The sequence below is a fragment of the Stenella coeruleoalba genome (assembly GCF_951394435.1).
Source record: "Stenella coeruleoalba genome assembly, chromosome: 19".
In the NCBI taxonomy this organism is placed as follows: Eukaryota; Metazoa; Chordata; class Mammalia; order Artiodactyla; family Delphinidae; genus Stenella; species Stenella coeruleoalba.
In genome coordinates, this window is record NC_137165.1 from 41,149,798 (window position 1) to 41,155,403 (window position 5,606).

The 5,606-nt window shown below is 43.0% G+C and overlaps 1 pseudogene across 1 annotated transcript; it reads right to left on the reverse strand.

The window, feature by feature from the left end:
• Positions 1–771: 771 nt before the first annotated feature.
• LOC307177601 (ribonuclease P protein subunit p30-like) lies at positions 772–1,860 on the reverse strand (annotated as a pseudogene). Its single transcript has 3 exons — positions 1,604–1,860; positions 865–1,380; positions 772–818 (listed from the first exon to the last, which is right to left on the reverse strand). The product of its transcript is annotated as a ribonuclease P protein subunit p30-like (transcript).
• Between the last annotated feature and the right edge of the window lie 3,746 nt (positions 1,861–5,606).

The following is a 5,606-nucleotide window of genomic DNA, read 5'->3' on the forward strand; positions in this document are numbered from 1 at the left end:
GATAATGGCAGACTCTGGGAGGGCTCACGCCAAGGAGTACTTCCCAGAACTTCTGCTGCCAGTGTCCTTGTCCTCTTGGTGAGACACAGCCACCCCCCACCTCTGCGGGAGACCCTCCAACACCAGCAGGTAGGCCTGGTTCAGTCCTATGGGGTCACTGCTCCTTCCGCTGGGTCCCGACGCACACACTACTTTGTGTGTGCCCTCCAAGAGTGGAGTCTCTGTTTCCCCCAGTCCTGTCGAAGTCCTGCAGTTAAATCCCGCTAGCCTTCAAAGTCTAATTCTCTAGGAATTCCTCCTCCCATTGCTGTACCCCTGGGTTGGGAAGCCTGACGTGGGGCTCAGAGCCTTCACTCCAGTGGGTGGACTTCTGTGGTATAAGCGTTCTCCAGTTTGTGAGTCACCCACCCGGCAGTTATGAGATTTGATTCTATTGTGATTACGCTCCTCCTACCATCTCATTGTGGCTTCTCCTCTGTCTCTGGCTGTGGGGTATCCTCCTTGGTGAGTTCCAGTGTCTTCCTGTCGATGACTACTCGGCAGTTAGTTGTGATTCCGGTGCTCTCGCAAGAGGGAGTGAGAGCACGTCCTTCTACTTCGCCATCTTAATCTCTCAGGTTTTGTTATTTTAATGGCTTAAATATAAGACTGCTTTTACAGACCACTGATATCTAAGTGAAAATAGTGAATCATAAGGAGGTTCCTATTCTGTTGTGGCTGATGGGTTCTCAGATGGCAGAAGGGAGTGCTGACAGAGAAGGGGGACTCGTTTCAGTCCTCACACTTGGCTTTCTTGCAGGCTGGAAGAGAATCATCATCTACTTCTTTTATTTATTTATTTATTATTATTATTTTTTTCATCATCTACTTCTGATGTCCGAGACTTCTTCACCGTGAAAATAATTCCAAAAGCAGTTTTTCTAGCTTCTCCCTCCATGCAGAAGCACCGCTTGGCAGTTGGTGGACACTGCAGCCTTGGTGTCACTTTCCAACAGCCCAAACAACAACTGTACGTTTGCCACATCGTATGGGCCTCTTATTTCTAAAGGCCTTTCAGCAGCACTAGATATAATTACATTCTTTCCTTTGCAGACCTGCATCAAATTGAGGGCGTTGGAAACTGTGTACCTTCTCATTGTGGAGTCTTTGACAGGGGGGCTATAGACAAGTTCAAAGCCCACACCTCACTCAATTGCCACTTTAATAGGGGGTCTTTTGAAGTAAAATGGTAGCTTCTGTGTTACAGTTATGCAGACTAAATCCACATCTAAATGTGTACAAGCAATATGAAAAAGGTTTTCTGTCTTCAAAAAACTGCAACGGTATCGTACAGCCGGACTCTTGAAGAAGTTGCTCTCAAAACATTGCAGTGGGGCTTCCCTGGTGGCGCAGTGGTTGAGAGTCCGCCTGCCGATGCTAGGGGACATGGGTTCGTGCCCCGGTCCGGGAAGATCCCACATGCCGTGGAGTGGCTGGGCCCGTGAGCTATGGCTGCTGAGCCTGCGTGTCCGGAGCCTGTGCTCCGCAACGGGAGAGGCCACAACAGTGAGAGGCCCACGTACCACCAAAAAAAACAAAACAAAAACAAAAACAAAAACATTACAGTGAGATGGATCTGAAATGATAATTGTCAGTCTAGTTAAAATCTTAAAATCGGTTTTGATTTTCCCTGTACAATTAGCAAAGTTGTAAAGAGTTCAGAAACAGCTACTGGTTTTTCAATTTCCTGTTTCGTTTCCTTAAATTCAACAACATGATTGATGGCAACAACTGAATAGCCCAGGTGAGCGGCATTCTCCACGAGCCCAGCGCCTTCAGGTTGGAACCCTCCCACAGGTCCAAATCCGCAAACGCCGCCATGCCTACAGAGCTTAATGTTGAATCAGACATTTCAGAAAGACAACATTTCTAACTTTGAAAGAAGCCATGGTACTCTGACTGATTTAACTCTTAGTTGAAATTTATGTTTATTTTTTAACTTTTATTTATTTATTTATTTATGGCTGCATTGGGTCCTTGTTGCTGCGTGTGGGCTTTCTCTAGTTGTGGCGAGCAGGGCCTACCCTTTGTTGCAGTGTGCCAGCTTTTCATTGTGGTGGTTTCTCTTGTTGTGGAGCATGGGCTCTAGGCATGCGGGGTTCAGTAGTTGTGGCTCGCGGGTTCTAGAGTGCAGGCTCAGTAGCTGCGGCGCACGGACTTAGTTGCTCCGTGGCATGTGGGATCTTGCCGGAGCAGGGCTTGATCCTGTGTCCCCTGCATTGGCAGGTGGATTCTTAACCACTGCACCACCAGGGAAACCCACGTTTTATTTTTATTTTTGATGGAGACTTGAGCAAGAAAAAGGAATAGAAAGAAGCGAAATGGTTGAAAAATGAAGTGAATGAAATGACCTGGCATTAGTTAGCCCTGGGAAGTGTATAGTGAGAGGAAAATCAGTTGATCATCACTTTATTTCTGTAAATAGTGAGAGTGTCTTGTCATAAGGGCTCCCCTGGGACAGGAAGTTGTTTCTCTCTTGCTTCAAAGTGGCAAGCAGGGCTGTGTGTCCTTCATTCAGAACTTCTTGAGAATCTATTACGATAGGTCTGATGCTGTGAAAGACAATGGGGCTCAGAGATGACCAAGACACTCCATGATGCCAAGGAGGCTGTAGCCTAGTTGGAGAAGCTGATTAATGTCAGTAATTATAAATCAGTCAGTGTAAGTGTTAATGAAAAGTTCAGGATATAGAGGAGAGATTCCCAAGTACAACTGGATGAAAGGGAGTTATTAGATGTTATCTGGTGGTGGCCACATGCCAGTGCAGTGCCCAACCAGCCAGGCAACCCAAAGGGACGTGGGGGACAGCCAGTGCATCCTGAGAATGCAGTAATGAGTGACTTGTGGGCAAGTCACATACTGTAAAGCTGAGAAATAATTCACTTATTCCACAAATATTTATTCAGTACCTACTACGAGTGTGACATTGTTCTAGGTCATAAGGATACTTCAGCGAGCAAAACAGACACAAATTTCTGTTTATGGAGCCTCATTCTAGCTAGAATTGTATCTAGAGGGATTGTATTGTATCAATCAATTGTATTGATACATCCAATTGTATCATTGCATCTAGAGGGATATAGACAAGAGACATATAAGTAAATTGTAAGATAATGTGATATAATTCTACTAGGAAGGTGAAGAAGTGGGGACTGGGGGTCTCGGGTTGTATAAGAATCCTGTATCATCTTACACAATAGGAATTTGGGTCTCTAATATCTTAAGTTGCATAATCAAGAAATAGCAGTACAAGCATGTTCTTTAGAAATGTACAGGTTAATACCAGAAATAGTTAAATGATTTTGGAGAGGAAGATTCAGGAGTGGGGAGGCCAGGGACTGCTATTGTTTAGTATGAGTCTTGTAGGATATTTGATGTTCTACACATTCATTCATTCATTCACTCACTCATTCATTCATTCATTTATCCACAATATTTATAAATACTTTAAGTGTGTGCCAGACCTTGTTGTAGGCACTGGGGATACAGCAGTAAGCACCCCCCCAAAAAAAACAGAAAAAAAACCCCTAAATTTCTGCCCTCATGGAAATTAAATTCACAGGAGGGGGCCAGAGGTGAAGAGAGCGTCTCAGAGGATGATCCATGCTATGGAGACAAATGAAGGGGCCTGGATTTAGGGTTGGTGTTAGGGACGGTGAATTTGTGTATAGAGTAATTAGGACTGGCTTCACTGGAAGTGATAGTTGAATGGGGTGAGGGACCTTCCAAGGGCAAAGGTCCAGAGGTGTGAGAGTGGGTGGAGCAGCGGGTGACCCAGAGCTGGTGCTGAAGGATGGAAGGGAGAGTGGTAGGAAAGGAGGTCAGAGGTAAATGGCGATGCAGTGTAGACAGCTTTGTCTTGCAAAGACTCTGGCTTTTACTCTGTGTAATATGGGAAGCCATTGAACTTTGTAGAGTGATCCCCTATATAGTTAAAAAGAGATTTATAGACTACACATTATAAATACTGATTTTATTTTTTCCCAATTCTTTTCTTTATTGAATTATATTTGATTTACAACGTTGTGTTAATTTCTGCTGTACAGCAAAGTGATTCAGTTATACATTCTTTTTTTAAATATTCTTTTCCATTATGGTTTATCATAGGATATTGAATATAGTTCCCTGTGCTATACAGTAGGACCTTGTTGTTTATCCATTCTGTATATAATAGCTTACATCTGCTAACCCCAACCTCCCACTCCATCCCTCCCCCAACCATCTCCCCCTTGATAAATACTGACTTTAAATTAACAGAATAGATAATATACTACCTTTTCAAATGTATATTTTTCTTTATAATCATTATTTGAGAGGAAGAAAGTAGTATCAGTGGTAACAGACACACCCAGTTTTGAATGCAAAGAAATTAAATAAAAGCTAAAGAACAAATTAGTAATGATTCAGAGTGAGACCCTTAACATCTCCCAAATGGGGTCAGGAGCTTAGATTCTGGAAACCCAGGCAGAGCCTGAGCAACTGGAATTTCTTTTCATTCATGCATCCACCCAGTCCATCTATCCTTCCATCTGCCCCTCTGGTCACTAGAAATTACGAGACTTAGTGTCATCCAGGTACAAATATGAGTAAGCCTCTTCTCCCCTCGGGGATTCACAGCCTAGGCAGAGAGGCTAGCTTAGGGCTCACAGGTGGATGTACGTGGAAGCACCTGGCGAAAGTGGAAAATAGGTGGGGCATGGAACACACAACAGTATATTGTGCAACAGATGCCATCTGGCAGAGATGGTATTCTCATCACAACAGAGTGGTACTTGGTACTGGAGCAACTTTCACACTCCCTAGAAAAATGCCTTTCGAGGCTATTCACAGCCTTTGCCTTTATTCCATGATCACCAAACAATTTTCTGATATCTAGTTTAGTTTGTTGGCATATTGACCATGAGACAAAGGTGCAACGGGTAATGGGAAAGCACCAACACCAACACCACTTCCACTGAAAATGAGTAAGTTCAGATTCGATGGAGAAATCAAAAGCTTTGCAGACAAGCAAAAGCTAAGAGAATTCAGCACCACCAAACCAGCTCTACAACAAATGCTAAAGAAACTTCTCTCAGTGGGAAACACAAGAGAAGAAAAGGATGTACAAAAACAAACCCATAACAATTAAGAAAATGGTAATAGGAACATACATATCAATAATTACCTTAAACGTGAATGGATTAAATGCTCCAACCAAAAGACACAGCCTCGCTGAATGGATACAAAAACAAGACCCATGTATATGCTGTCTAAAAGAGACCCACTTCAGACCTAGGGACACATACAGACTGAAAGTGAGGGAATGGAAAAAGATTTTCCATGCAAATGGAAATCAAAAGAAAGCTGGAGTAGCAATACTCATATCAGATAAAATAAACTTTAAAATAAAGAATGTTACAAGAGACAAGGAAGGACACTACATAATGGTCAAGGGATCAATCCAAGAAGAAGATATAACAATTATAAATATATATGCACCCAACATAGGAGCACCTCAATATATAAGGCAACAGCTAACAGCTATAAAAGAGGAAATAGACAGTAACACGATAATAGTGGGGGACTTT